Source organism: Giraffa tippelskirchi, chromosome 2 (genome assembly GCF_054371585.1).
Source record: "Giraffa tippelskirchi isolate mGirTip1 chromosome 2, T2T-mGirTip1v1.2.pri, whole genome shotgun sequence".
NCBI lineage: Eukaryota > Metazoa > Chordata > Mammalia > Artiodactyla > Giraffidae > Giraffa > Giraffa tippelskirchi.
Window position 1 is genome coordinate 191927686 of NC_137276.1, and position 16263 is coordinate 191943948.

Sequence of the window (16263 nt, forward strand, 5' to 3'; positions counted from 1 at the left end):
AATAAATTTAAATTAAGGTTTTAAAATTTCAGCTAAACACTGTTACCTAACTAATGTTCTAATAACAAAGGCTACTTTGTCTTCCATTAAAAATTAACAAGTAAAAGTGAGGTGTAAAGGCATAATAAGTGCACATTGAAATTATCTTTGATTAATCAGAAGATGTATAGATACTTGAATAACATCTGTATGTGTTTTCGGTGTTATTTAATGCATCCAGTTTTATTCACATCCTTCATTGCAGAAAGCACTTTTGTAATGGGCAACCTTCATTAGCAAGCAAGCTCATTAGCACATTGTGAAATTTTAACCTCTCCAAAAAATGAAATATTTCCTTTCAGGCTTGAAGCTCATCTGACTACTTTGAGACATAATTTGCCATGGGCTAACAGAATAAGTGGCATCAAATCACAGTCAGTAATTCTTATTTTATCTTTCAAAGATGCATTTCCTTCAATATATAACAAGTAGCGGGTAAGAAAAATCTGATTATACAGCCCTGCTCTTGCTGTTACATGTCACAGTAGTCAACAAGTATTGTGTCAACAATACTTATTGTGCATGTGTTATATTCCAAGCATTGTTGTAGCATTAGCAATATACCAAAGGATAAAAACTTACTGCTCTCTAAATGACATTGGAAAATTTACATCTACAACACAAGTTGACCAAGCAAAAATATACATCTAAATATACTTACAAATATAATTATACAGATATATACATAATACATAAGTACAAAATGAAATATAAATACAAGGATGGATGCCACCATTGATACTATACAATACTATCACCATATATTGCCATTGTGAAGATCAGTATAAACAGTTTTGTACAATCTACAATTTTCTGACCACTGTCTTCTATTGGGTCTTCCCAGGTGGCACAATGGTAAAGAATATGCCTGCAATACAGGAGACGCAAGCCTGCAATATAGGAGACGCAAGAGACACAGGTTTGATTCCTGGGTTGGGAAGTTCCCCTGAAGTAAGAAAAAGCAACTTGCTCCAGTATTCTTGTCTGGAAAATTCCATAGACAGAGGAGCCTGGTGTGCTACAGTCCACGGGCTCACAAAGAGTTGAAAACAACTGAGTGTGCATGCACACAAACACATACACACATGCACACAGTCTTCTATTAGCCCCATATCTAATAGTCTTACTTGCTGATTGATATATTTTGCAGAAAGTTTTTGCCTGCTTGGCTCTAGGAATATTTACCAACTTCTACTTCAAAAACCTTTATGGAAAGATAATAAGTGCTTGAGTCCATATCTTAATATACAGCAAAATTGATCTTCAAATTTTCTGCTTCCATTTCCCTCCATCTGAAGATTCCCTGGAATCTGAGTTCTTAAAGGTAGAACACTTTGTTATTTATATTTATTTTCCTAATAAATAGAAAATAAAGCTCATGGCACGTTGTAGGTTATCAGTATTTGTCTTTAAGTAGATGAACAAAGGAAGGTTGAAGAGCCATATCACTTGAATGAAGTGAAAATTTCACTATGGCTAACTAAACTGTCTAGGCTTTATTAACTCTTAATTCCCTTATTAATTTCTGCAGCTCCTAATGTTAGGAAACAGTGATTTTATAGACCTCAGAGCTTCTGAACTCATGAAAACGTCCTTAGAAACTAAATATTGCAGTGCCCAAGGTCAGAATGTTTCCAAAGCAGTTAGTAATCATAGCAGGCTTTTATTATTATATATGCTATATTTGGGCTTCTCTTGTAGCTCAGCTGGGGAAGAATCTGCCTGCAGTGCGAGAGACTCCAGTTCAATTCCTGGGTCGGGAAGATCCCCTAGAGAAGGGATAGGCTACCCATTCCAGTATTCATGGACTTCTCTGGTGGCTCAGACTTCTTAGGTGGCGAAGAATCCACCTGCAGTGCGGGAGATGCGGGTTCGATCCCTGGGTTGGGAAGATCACTGGAGCAGGGCATTGCAACCTACTCCAGTACTCTTGCCTGCGGAATCCCCATGGACAGAGGAGCCTGGTGGGCTACGGGGTCCACGGGGTCACAAAGAGTCTAATATGACTGAGCAACTAAGCACAACACATAGCACATGCTATATTTTATAACATGATTTTACTAAGAGAGAAGAGAAAGACAGGTAAAAAGTATGATTCCCAAGTGTTTGGAAAAACTACCAAGGAAAAATACATGTTCTGGGCCTTCCAGTGAAAGCTCAGTCCTTTGCTTAATACCTAACCTTTGGTCCAGTATTTTGCTTACTTATGTCATGAGTATATGATCAGCATACCAACTGAAAATTCTTCACTCCAGTTGTTACTTGATTATGAAATGTATTTGTTCCCCTCTGCATGTGACACTGAGATATAACTCCTTGCTGTGATCTTAGCTTGAAGGTAATGCTCTGGTGAACTTGCTCATTCTTATGTGTTTGTTGTTTCTCTACCAAATCAATATCCTAATGCTAGTCTTTGCTAATCTTAACACTTTCATGTTATAACATTCTGTGAATGCCCCTCACCCATAGTGAGGCAAAGTTTCCTAAGGGCTTCTAGTTGAAGATTGAAACAGGCTGAGAATCAGGTTGTCTGGTTATTCACAGAAGTCTAATTACTTCTTATGGCTGACCTTTATTAGTGAGTATCAATTTTCCTTGATTCTAATCTAGTAGATGTTTTGCTGGAATATGGTAAAATAATTTGAGGTTAACAGCTAACTTCAGAATGTGTTTGCTTCCTAATCCCCTCCTTAGAGACATCATTTGTAGATTTGATTGCTGACATTTACAACAATCTTTGAACTCTGGTAATGTCGGATAAAACAATTTAGCATCAGTTCCTGACCACTGAGAATAAGTTTTTAGGGCTTTCTTTTTCCTGTAGATCAAAAACACAAAGTTTTAGTTTATGCTTCAAGACAAAACTTTTCTTGTTTCTATATGAAAACAAACCATTTAAAGAATCTTTTCTTTGAGGGAAAGAGGTCTTCTATGTCTCTCCTATTAAAAATTTTTTTTTTTTTTTTTGCTAAGAACTTTTTTCAGCCTTTGTGAATTCTCTTCATATACACAGTATTACACATTGTTATTGTTCAGCTACTAAATCCTGTCCAACTCTTTGTGCCCTCATGGACTACAGCATGAAATAAGTTGTTTATATATTATATATCCATATAATACATATTTATATGTTTGTAAATTTATATAAATATATATGTATAATTTCATTTCCTTAAGTGATATATTCTTTTCTTCTTGGAAAGATAATGAATAGACAAAAGAAATACACAGAACTGTGACTGCATATAATGTGAACATAATATTCATAGACAATTTAGGGAATTCCTTAGTATTTTAGAACAAATACTGTGACAAATCTTGAAGTGGTTAGACAAGTAAGAAAGGACTCTGAGTTGGAGGAAAGGATATGATCTCTCTAAGACCAAAAATGCAATATGATGGGATTGGATGTTGTGCTAAATTTGAAACTCCAATATTTTGGTCATTTGATGCAAACAGCTGACTCATTGGAAAAGTCTCTGACGCTGGGAAAGATTGAAGGCAGAAAGAGAAGAGAGTGTCAGAGGATAAGATGGCTAGATGGCAACACCGACACAATGGACGTGAACTTGGGCAAACTTCGGGAGATGGTGAGGGAAGAGAGGTCTGGTGTGCTGCAGTCCATGGGGTTGCAAAGAATTGGGTACCATTGGGTGACTGAACAACAAGTTCAGTAATTATGGCTAAATGATAATAGTAATGGACATGAGCTGGCAAACTCATAGATCAACAATTTTGAGGAGAGGAGGCGGAAACACTGCTTGGCTAATATTTATTGAGAAACTAATGAGCTCAAAGTTCCAAGTGAATACTGGTCTTATTTTTTCTCTACTGGGCTCTCTTGTTGATGGCAGCATCTGATACAGAGGTTAAGTAGTAGTGGTGACTCCAGAATTTCTGTGTAAGAGAGGATTATTTATGTCCACATGGTTTGAACAACTAGGGCACTGGGCTTGAAGCTGTGTTTATGTGATAAGTGTGCTTAGTTGCTCAGTTGTGTCCTACTCTTGTGACCCCATAGACTGTAGTCTGCCAGGCTCCTCTGTCCATGGGATTCTCCAGGCAAGAATACTGGAGTGTATTGCCATTTCCTTCTCCAGAGGATCTTCCCGACCCAGGAGTCGAACCCAGGTCTCCTGTATATCAGGCAGACTCTTTACTGCTTGAGCTACCAGGGAAGCCCCTTACGTGATAAGCATACTCTTTTTATTTATATTCTGTATTTCCTTGGGTATTAGTGGTTCTTTTGAGGCTTACCGTGAAAAATAAATTCTGTGTGTGTGTGTGTGTGTGTATATTAGTACCTCAGTCATGTCTGACTCTTTGCCGCCCCAGGCTCCTCTGTCCATGGAATTCTCTGGGCAAGAATACTGGAGTGGGTTGACATTTCCTTCTCCAAAATTCTCTGTAAGTAATGCTTTTATTGTTAACCCTGCTGAGTCATCTGATTCATGAGGTCAATGAGGTCAAAGAGGCAATCGTTCACTGCCAGCTAAATTTAATATCTAGTCTAGTTTTGGTTTCAGTAAATGTAGACAGTCCTAACTTTGGAGTTTCATTATGAACAAATTTCATTCACTGTGCTTTAGTTAACTAACTGCAACTTTCCCTTAAAGAAAGTTCGAATTCCGGTTGCTACATATATTAACTGTGAGTGATAACATGAAGTAAAAACTTTGCTACTACCTTTTCATTGCATAGATTTCTTTGTAAATAATAGGTGCACATCATAATCAGTTACCAGTCATGTCACGTCCTTCAAGATCTGTCGTTGATTGGTGACTGTGTGGTTGTTGTTCAGTTCAACACAGAAAGAAAAACTGTAGACTCTTTGTTTTCCCCATAAACTGCAGTAGCATTTCACAAACTGATAATCAAGAGGGAGTTGTACAACAGAGATGAAAATGCATCAGAGAAACAAAAAGTGGTAATACTGAAAATTGAATTAGAGTCTTGTGTAAATGGAATTCTAAAATAGCTTGAGAGACTCTTTAAGAGGAACTTAGTGGAGGCAAACTTATTGAGGTAAACGAGAAAAGTGGTTGTGATGAAAAGAATGACTGTCTCAGAGAAAGAGACTGGCAAAAAAATTTCACATTAAAGAAACTGTTGAGATATTCATGACATTGTAATTGGAAATGATAAAATGCTGGAAACTGATCAAAACTTAGAAAAGAGTATGGCAATTTTCCAAGATATGGAAAAGATACTTGCTCCATATTATAAGTAACATAATGAGAATAAGCCAAGCAGTGTTTAAACTACTCTATATATTTTTTTAAAAAAGAAATAAAACACCTCAATTCTTAATGTTTCTAATATTTTAAATTGCACTGTACAAAATAAGTGTTAGTTTTACCATATTTTAGTTCTTTATGCATTTATAGCTAACAGCAAAGTAATTTTTGATGTTTTCACAAACATTTAAAAAATTCATTTAGCTGTGTATTGTAGTTTTCCCACTTTTAGTAAGAGCACTTTGCACAGTTCACCTTGCACACTCATTTTTTTGGTCCTGCACTAGTACATACAGTGAGGATTACCTATAGCTTAGAAAACATATAAATATTGGTCAATATACGGTTTAAATTATATTATAGATTAAGGTTTTTGCTTCCAAATCAAATGTTAATAACTAGCATTAATGAGTTAAAGACTGATAGATGAATATCTGGAATAAACCTATTAGAAATACCACTGGGTATTACAAGTATTAAAAAAATTACTATGGTTTACCTTGGAGAGTACATTAAATAAAACATAATTACATTCTTTTTTTGGCCTCTCATTCCCAGCACAATTTGGTTAAATAATTTACTTTTACTTATGCACAATTTGAAAGCACTGATGATCTTTCATAAACTAGGGCAACAAATGCATGCACTTAGTAATATTTTTACATTTGTACTGTAACACAAGCTCTAGTGTTAAAATATAATTGAGGGATGAATACGAAAGATAGCAACTTTTGTTGCCCTCTGAAAATTGTCCCATTCCCCTGCCTTTACTAGTCCCTCTATTCTCTATATTGCTGCAGCTGTTCTCCTTTTCTAGTAGACAATTCTGTTTTTCTTCTCTCTCTGTATATGATTTCAAAACAATCATCAAAAGAAAAGAAACAGAAAAAAATTAAAGAAAAGCTCCTTCAGCATCATGTATCTAGGTTCTATTCATTCTTTTCCTAAATTTCAGCTAATGAATGAAGGGCTTTTTGACTCTGAAACATTTCCCTCTGTGAGACCTTGAGCCCTTTTCTCTAAGAGAACAACTTAACACTGCGTTTATCAGTACTAGATGGTACTTTACTTTCTCCAAACCTGATTCCCAGGATGACAATATAAGAGCATCTAGAATTAGGGTAATGATTCTTTAGGCAACCAAAGCAGTCTCTAGTCTTTCACAATTGTTCCTGGGCTTTGGACTCAGTCTTAAAAAGCATATGAACAATAACAGGAGCCTATCAGAGAGGCTTACCCATACTTCTTGGGTCATAGTAAGCTTTGTCAGAAGTCAGGCTGAAATTTTAAAATATTTACGAACTTAAAGCAATAAGAGGTACTGAATTGTTCCGTGAATATATTCATTAGAATTAAACCCTATATTTGTGTAGGACCTTTGACTCTTATCCTATGCACTTAGCTGTGCATGAATCATTACCTTAATTTCTAACTAACTTATTAAGTCTAACCCAGTCCTATCCTGCTAAGATAGGGTTATCACATAAAATACAGACCACCTAGTTAAAGTTGGATTGCAGAGAAACAAAAAACATTTAAATTATAAATATGTCTTATGAGGTATTTAGGACATACTTACACTAAAGCTTCAGGTTTCTTTTCACCAAGTCGCATATTGTAGTTATCACTGTACTACATCTGGTCAATTCACTGCTGTAATCTAATTTCAGGAAGAAAAAACTTGTATTTGATTGAAGTGTCTAGTAGATCACTTCTGTTAAAAGCAGTCCAACAATGTCCTAATATATGTATGAAATGTTTAACTATGACATTACTTTGGTACTTTGGTAGAAACTCATGTGCATATATTTTGGACATACTTGGGATCTGAGGTATAAAAAGGACATTTTTTTTTTCTGTGCTTTTTTTTTTCCTTAATATTGCTCTTCATCTGAATATGGTAAACTTAATCAACTGATAGTACCAGCTCTATAGTAACTGTCATTTAGGATAGTATCTTGGTGTTTTACAATCTCCCCTTCTTTCTTTGGGGCTTCCCAAATGGCCCTAGTGATAAAGAACTCACCTGTCAATGTAGGAGACGTAAGAGACATGGGTTGATCCCTGGGTTGGGAAGATTACCTGGAGGAGGGCATGGCAACCCACTCCAGTATACTTGCCTGGAGAATCCCATGTACAGCAGAGCCTCAGGCTACAGTCCATAGGGTTGCACAGTCGGACATGAAGTGACTTCGAATGCATACATACATTTTTCTTTGATAAAATTCATGGTGCCTCTGTGCCACAGTTACATCTGTGATAGTGTGACCCACCCCCAACTTAAAACAGAAAGAGCCAATGAGAACTCCTGCCACAGTGTCCTTCAGTCTCTTTCCTGCTTCTTTGAATTTTTGAATAGAGTATCTGAAGTGAGCAGGCTTTGAAACTTGACTTGTACAATATTTTCTCTGTCATATACCAGTAAATTTCTTGGTTTCAGTGACTTGAACCCTAATAAAAATTAACATTTTCTAGATCTGATTCTATGCTTTGTGGTGCTTAGGCTATCCTAGCTCTTTGCAAGATGTGTATTTTCTATGACAGTGGTGATTCACCTCTCATGTATTCCCAGATTGCATCTCCTAAGAGTAAAATATCGTCAGAACAAGTATCCAACTATGTTTACATTCTGTTGCATTCCTTATCATAAAGAGAATTGTTGCTGCTGTTAACTGTTTTTATTTTGTCTTTCATATACCTTGTCACGGTCTTTTGTTTTATCCATCTTACACAGTTTTAAAAAAATAGACACAAGTTTCATTGGAAATAGGATGAAAGAATAGATATTTTCAACTTTCAGAATAGTAGTGTCATGACATCAATAATAATATGTTTTCAATATAAGGCTTATACAAGTAAACACATCTAAAGTAATATAAGTAAATTCAAATGTATTTATCTTATGTGGGTAAATTATAAAAAAGAAATAGAATACCTGACACATAAATGGGACTAGTTTAAATATTGTTCTTATTGTTTTTAAATAAAAAGATGGGGAAGATATTTTGTGATTTCATATGTAAATTTTCTTTCAATTATGGGACCACCTAAGTTTGAACATCATTATAAGAGCAATGTATATGAAAAGTGTGATGTGAAAGGATTCCAAAGCTGTAAGCACTAATGACCAGCACTAGCTACACTACTTCATGCTATCTTGGATGAGAAAAGGGCTTTCTTTATATAATGTCTAATATTTTACATAAAAAGTGTTAATTTTTCAATTGGCTGCTACTTTAATACTTGTTTGGAATGTTTATTGATTTTTTATTTTTTTGTGTGGTGTGGGAATTGAAGACAACAAAATAGCAGTGAGTATACATACTTTTATTCCATGGTATTAGTGGTATAGATGATCAGAATAATCCCTAAATTTGCACACTATACTTCTGGGTTCTTCTTTTATATGTTATTAAAAATATAACTACTAAGCTAGTATTATTGTAATTTACATGTATTATTTCATGTAATCCTGACAATTCTTAAGTGATATTATTTTAAATATTTTAAAGCAAAGGAAACTCCTCTAATAAAGGGAGCTAGACTTTAGAAAGTTGAAGGACCTTAATCAGAACTACACAATTAAGAAACAGATGAATCAGAATTTAAACATGCATTTTTCTTGCTCCAGGACTGTAATCTAGTATAAAATAACAGCCACAGAATTTTGTCTGGAGTGCTTTGTCTTCCAGACTCAGAAAAAATAATTACTGTTTGTAATTCACCTTTGTTTTTCAGTGCATGGTAAAATACCTGCTAATTTATCTGCTTAACAAATACATGCTAAATGAATTTATGCTTGTAAACAGATGCACAGATGAATAAGTAAATATACTTGTGCTTAACTCAGAATAGGTCATTGTTTCAGATTATAGAAATATTTCTTATAATGTTCAATATTTTATAATATTTTAAGAGTGATATCTGTTAAACCCACTTATCTTATGTTTAAGATATTTTTACTACAGAAACAGAAAATGTAATAAGATTTGCCAAACTTATTTGATATTATTTTTAATTGAAGTTGATTTGCAACTCACTATAAAACTAGCATTTGTAATCTAGATTCTGAGAGCTAACAAGACTGCAAAGTATTCAACTCTTTCTATGCAAATTCTATTGAGTGTAAAATGTAAATATGGGTTATTATTGTTAAATTTTTATAAAAATCACTGAATAAAAACATGTTAGAAGCTCAACACAGGGATCGATTCAAAATAACTACATGGTGTTTGTACAGATAATATGCTCTTATATGATAAAATAAAATACATTTCCGATTACTCTATTGAGAGAAAGTAAAGAAGTGTGAAGAATACTTTATATTTAGGAAAACCATACACTCTTGCAAAATATTCAGTTGATTTAGAAAGACAGTCTAAATTTATGAATTCATACATGTTTTTAATGATTAAAAGCACTTCTTATGAAAAACTATCTTTCTCAAATTGAGTTACTTGTTGCCAAGCTTCTCAACTGCTTGGGATTATGAAAAATGTTCTTATAAATTGCATTTGATAAATATATAGCGTTTGTATATTAGCAATGTAAGTGGTATTAAAATATCACTTAAATATACCTTACTAGAGTACTTTAATAAATACTTTGCAGTTGATTCCCCAGCCCCAGCCCTAGAGAATTATACTAAGAGAGTTTGTTCTGGCCACTTCTTCTCAAGTTGCTGCTATCACAATTGGTGCTTTGATTATGGCCTCCCTCCATGGTTTCAGTCCTGCTTACTGTTAGTTATGTTGGAAATAATTTGTTTCCCCCATTGCACCAGAGTGAAATGGACATCCTAACTATTTACCTCCCTTTCTCCATTTTCCAGCTCTCTTAGATCAAGTCCAAGGTTGTAACCACCCTACTTTTTCCTGTGAATAACGTGAAACACCAGGGATTGTCACGCCAACCATAGTCACTTCTCTTCTACTTAAGTCTGCATCAGGAATACACTTCTGTTTTTATCTATATCAAGATTATAATCTTGCTTTACTATAAAATCTTTGCAGCTTTAAAGTATTATCTTCCTACCATATATCAAATCTTTGAAAAGCAATATAGAGTTGCGTGAAGATGCATACTATCTCTTTAATGTGGAGGATTTTTCGGTGTGTGTGCTTAAAACCTTCCCCAGAAATACTTGTGGCATTTTAAATGAGTTGATATATAGGATGTCTTTTCTCTTTGCCCCAGTTGACTGTCATGGGAATTAGTTCTTTGTGAACGGGCTTTGGGCTTCCCTGGTGGCTCAGACAGTAAAGAATTTGCATTGTGGGAGACGAGAATTTATTATGTCAAAATACCTTATTTCTGAAAAGAGTATGATTAAAATCTCAGTCTCTTTTGAAGTTTCAAGAGTTCTAGGGACCTTTCTGGAAATTAAGGGATGATTGAAGGCATTTATTCATAGAAGGGTTGATTTCTGACATTTTCTTTCATGTTCTTGATTACCACTCATCTCAGATTAATGTTTTAAATGGTTGGAAATATGCCCTTCCTGCCTACAGGAATGCCTCTAAGTCCTTGTTTGATGTCTACCAAGTAGGCTCAAGGGTAGAGGGACAGAGTTTTTTAAATCATTCTATGAATTTAGATTATTTTAGAGAATTTAGATCTGTGTCTAGGTCATCACTGCATTTCAAGTCCATAAAGAGTACTGGTTATGGTTGGCTCTGAATGTTAAATTACTGAATAAATGCATTAATAAAATTAGAGCTAAGAGAAGGAATTCAGTTCAGTTCAGTTCAGTCGCTCAGTTGTGTCTGACTCTTTGCGACCCCATCACGGCAGCATGCCAGGCATCCCTGTCCATCACCAACTCCCGGAGTTTATTCAAATTCATGTCCATTGAGTCGGTGATGCCATCCAACCATCTCATCCTCTGTCATCTCCTTCTCCTCCTGCTTTCAATCTTTCCTAGCACCAGGGTCTTTTCAAATAAGTCAGTTCTTCACATCATGTGGCCAAAGTATTGGAGTTTCAGCTTCAACATCAGTCCTTCCAATGAACACTAAGGACCAATATCCTTTAGGATGGACTAGTTGGATCTCCTTACAGTCCAAGGGACTCTCAAGAGTCTTCTAAAACACTGCAGTTCAAAAGCATCAATTCTTTGGTGCTCAGCTTTCTTTATAGTCCAACTCTCACATCCATACATGACTACTGGAAAAATCATAGCCTTGACTAGACAGAGCTTTGTTGGCAAAGTAATGTCTATGCTTTTTAATATGCTGTCTAGGTTGGTCATAACTTTTCTTCCAAGAAGTAAGCATCTTTTAATTTCATGGCTACAGTCACCATTTGCAGTGATTTTGGAGCCCCCCAAAATAAAGTCTGTCACTGTTTCCACTGTTTCCCAAATTGCCATGAAGTGATGGGACCAGATGCCATGATCTTAGTTTTCTGAATGTTGAGCTTTAAGCCAACATTTTCATTCTCCTCTTTCACTTGCTCTTTAGTTCTTCTTCACTTTCTGCCATAAGGGTGGTGTCATCTGCATATCTGAGGTTATTGATATTTCTCTTGGCAAGCTTGATTCCAGCTTGTGCTTCATCCAGCCCAGCATCTTGCATGATGTACTCTGCATATAAGTAAAATAAGCAGGGTGACAATATACAGCCTTGATGTACTCCTTATTCTATTTGGAACCAGTCTGTTTTTTCATGTCCAGTACTAACTTGTTTCCTGACCTGCATACAGATTTCTCAAGAGGCAGGTCAGGTTGTCTAGTATTCCCATTTGTTGAAGAATTTTCCAGTTTGTTATCATCCACAGTCAAAGGCTTTGGCATAGTCAATAAAGCAGATATAGATGTTTTTCTGGAACTCTCTTGCTCTTTCGATGATCCAAAGGATGTTGGCAATTTGATCTGGGATGTTCAAGCTGGTTTTAGAAAAGGCAGAGTAACCAAGAAAAGGAACTACATAATTTAAATATTTGTTGGAACCTTGTATTAAACTCCATTAAAGAGACATACAGCAAGTAGTGTCCAAATGCAATGATATTTACCCCACTATGATTTTCTGAGCACTAGTTAAAAAATCTTTTATTTGACTACCTCCTAAATCCCCCACCTCTTTGTTACCAATATCCCCTTCTGTTGATAAAGACTTTACGTATGTTATCATTCTTGTTTTATACTCATTCCTTGAACAAATCTCTCTTTCATCTACTTCATCTCACTTTCTAGTTCATTATTTTTTATTAATCTATTTTATTTGTCATTTACCTTTAGATAGAGAAGCAGTGTATCATAAAGAGAAGATATCCTGGAACTTAATTGCTGCTGGTTCAGTTACTAGCTCTGCCATTTACTGGCTGTTTGAGGTTTGATAGTATCTTTGTGCTTCAGTTTTCTTATGGATAATATGAAGCTAATAACATGCACAGTGTGTTATAATTAACAACTAAAGTGCATAAATCCCTGAGAATAGGGCAAAAACTAGAAGTCAAGATGTTACCTACATATATTTTGGGTTATTAGATGTCATTTATTGTAAATTGTTTTTCTGATTTAATTTCAGGGATTTAAGAAGATTTCTCTATGTACTGCTTTAAAATGTCTTACAAATGTTAATAATAGTGATAATAACATTAAATGTAGGCGTCAGACTCTGTGTGAAGTTCTGTGCCTTGTGTATTTTGCCATTTAATCTTGAAAAACACTGTATGATTTAAATATTGTCTTTTATATTTTAGTAAAGAAACCAATGGATATATAACTAAGTTCATGGTATATCTGAAATTTAAACTCAGATCTGTCTTACTGAAAAAGTACTCACATTTACTAATATATGCTTAATGTAATGTTTTTTATGATAAAAGGTGAATAATAATTAGTTAGGGATATTACACAAATCATTTTCATATTTCAAGGTAGATTGTAATATAACCTGTAAGACTTTTGAACATTAAAATTCTATCATTACAACATAACTCGTTTTATACAGAGGTTTGTGTATACTATAGAATAACTTACACTCTATTTTCAAAATATAAATACACAAAATAAATTGTGTGTTACAAGTTAGATTAAGATATGGTTCTTCTTTATCATCAGATGCCATAGCTATGATCACACTCCATTGTATTAATGATATAGTCTGTTGTATATGTATGTCTTTCTCTATATTTGTCTGCTTGTCTACTTATCTATCTGTATCTTGGCTCTTATTGTGGTTGGGTATTAGTACAATTTATAGATAATTATTAAAAAAAACTTCCTCTCATTCACTGGCTTTTGCAGTTTTGCTTTAGTAATCTTCTCAGAAAATGTATATAATCTGAAGTATACATCTAGAGTTTTCTTTCCTAAAGTATGTGCTATAAATAATATCCAGATTTACAAAGAACATTGCCATATTAAAGAGTTAGAGAAGTATGGCCAGATATTTTTGACATTTCTTGATTTTAAGACTGTTTCAGTGTCTCATGATTTATAAACTATGGAACCATTAGGGAGTTTTGGTTCAGATATTTGTTACCAGGGGTTGATTGTTACCATAAACTGACTTGAATATTATTGATCTGTTAAGTAACTGAAGTCAGTTAAAATCATAATATTGAGTCTTAATGAGGTAATTAAATGTTCACTTTTATTTGTGCCCTTTGGTAGATGAAAATATTAAAAAGTGAGGGGTGTTGGGACCAAGTAAAAGTATTACAGAGGGATCATAATTCTCTTAGTATAGAACTACAAATCATTAAAGCACAGGTGAAAGTTATGTTAATGTAACAGCATAAATTATTGATATTTTGTCTACTCCAAAAACAGTCCCTGCGTTTTGAATTTATAAACACAGCATACAAGTGTTTTAAGATAAAATCAATGTTTTCTTGAAGCTCAGTTTATGAAAGATATTATGTATTAAAGAGATCTTAGAACTATCAATTTTTGTAGATCTGCTGTCCCAGGTACCGATTTTCTTTTATTTCAGAGATAATTTACGAATTCAACAGAATTTCTTTATAGCAGTGTTCTGAGAATACTAAGCTTCCCTTGTTGAAATAATCTCAGCTAGGGCAGTGTCTTGACAAGGAGAACACATAAATATTTTAAAGCCAACCATTATTCGTGGCTGTTTAACCAACAGGGGTAAGATCTCAGCATGCTTCAGGAAAACAAGTATATATTTTGACCCAGGAGGACAAGGCTTAACCTCCAAAATAATTGTCAGTATTACCATACTTAGTTCCATGACTTGAAGTATCATCTTTAAGGATATTATTTTCAGATGTTTTTCATCCTGTGAATCTCTCCTTATAGCTAACTGTGCACTCATCATCTTCACTTGGATGTATATCAGATTTCTCAAAAGTGACATATCCAGAGTAGAACTACTCATTTCTTCCACCAAACTTGTTTCTTCTATAATCTTTATTAATCTCTGTATTTTGAAACTCCTTTTTTCCAGTTGGCAAGGGAAAACACCAAACCAAACCATTATACCTATTCTTGGCTTCTTTCATACTTCACCATTAATCCATTAGCATATCTTACCTGCATTACCTTCAAAATAAATCCAGAATCACACCACGTAACAGTATGAGCACTCCTACTGTCTTAGTACATGTTACCAGCAATTGTTGCCTAAATTGCTGGAAAATTTTGCTAACTTGTTTTCCTGCTTCTATCATTTCTCACTTTCAGCCTATTCCCAAATATAGGCAGAAAATTTATTTAAAAGTAAGGCAGATCATGCCTTTCCTTACATTAAAAGAATTACCTAAAAATATCATTTACAGTAAAAGACTAAGACCTTGAAATGGCTGTAATACTCTTACACAGTAGCCCTTTCTCCCCTCAACCCTCAGTCCCCCACCAGCCCCACTCCAGGGTTGCTAAATTAGAAAACACAAAACAAAACAACAACAATAAAAACAGAGTATTTCTAAATTTGAGTTTCAGATAAACAAGGATTTTCAAAAGTATGTATGTCCCATATAATACTTAGGATATATTAATATCAAAAATGTTTCATTTATCTGAAATTCAAATTTAACTGGATGTCTTTAATTTACATGGCAATTCTTCTCCATGTCACTTTCCCTGCAAACATTTATCTGACCTTTTCTCTTAGTACTCTCTCCTTCGATCACTTTACTATTTTATTATAACCACCGTGGCTATATGGAGATCATATTCTCCATAATCTGTGGATTTTATTGGATCATATACTCCTATATAAAATAGGACTCTATGAAAAATTCAATATATTAGGGTTTGGGGTAAATTTATTTAGACTACTACTTAACTGCCACACAATTGCACTCATCTCACATGCTAGCAAAGTAATGCTCAAAATTCTCCAAGCCAGGCTTTAACAGTACATGAACCGTGAACTTCCAGATGTTCAAGCTGGATTTAGAAGATCCAGAGGAACCAGAGATCAAATTGCCAGCATCCATTGGATCAATGAAAAAGCAAGAGAGTTCCAGAAAAACATCTACTTCTGCTTTATTGACTATGCCAAAGCCTTTGATTGTGTGGATGACAACAAACTGTGGAAAATTCTTCAAGATATGGAAATACCAGACCGCCTGACCTGCCTCCTAAAAAATCTGTATGCAGGTCAAGAAGCAACAGTTAGAACTGGACATGAAACAGCAGACTGTTTCCAAATCAGGAAAAGAGTATGCCAAGGCTGTATATTGTCACCCTGCTTATTCAACTTATATGCAGAATATATCATAAGAAACGCTGGGCTGGATGAAACACAAGCTGGAATCAAGGTTGCCAGGAGAAATACCAATAACCTCAGATATGCAGATGACACCACGCTTATGGCAGAAAGTGAAGAAGAACTAAAGAGCCTCTTGATGAAAGTGAAAAGGAAGGTGAAAATGTTGGCTTAAAACTAAACTTTCAGAAAACTAAGATCATGGCAACTGGAAACAGTGGAAACAGTGACAGACTTTGTTTTGGGGGGCTCCAAAGTCACTGCAGATGGTGACTGCAGCCATGAAATTAAAAGACACTTACTCC

General features: G+C 34.7%; 1 protein-coding gene across 2 annotated transcripts in view; it reads left to right on the plus strand.

Moving 5' to 3' along the window:
- LOC145539113 (uncharacterized) overlaps window positions 1-16263 on the plus strand; it is a 748246-nt gene that overhangs the window by 16071 nt on the left and 715912 nt on the right. Inside the window, exon 2 of one of the 2 annotated variants that reach the window (XR_014077579.1) lies at window positions 884-2726. The exons of the other annotated variant lie outside the window; for it this stretch is intronic. The gene's annotated coding sequence lies outside the window, so the exon portion shown is untranslated. Of the gene's footprint in view, window positions 1-883; window positions 2727-16263 lie in introns of those variants that run through there. 2 annotated transcript variants of the gene reach the window in all.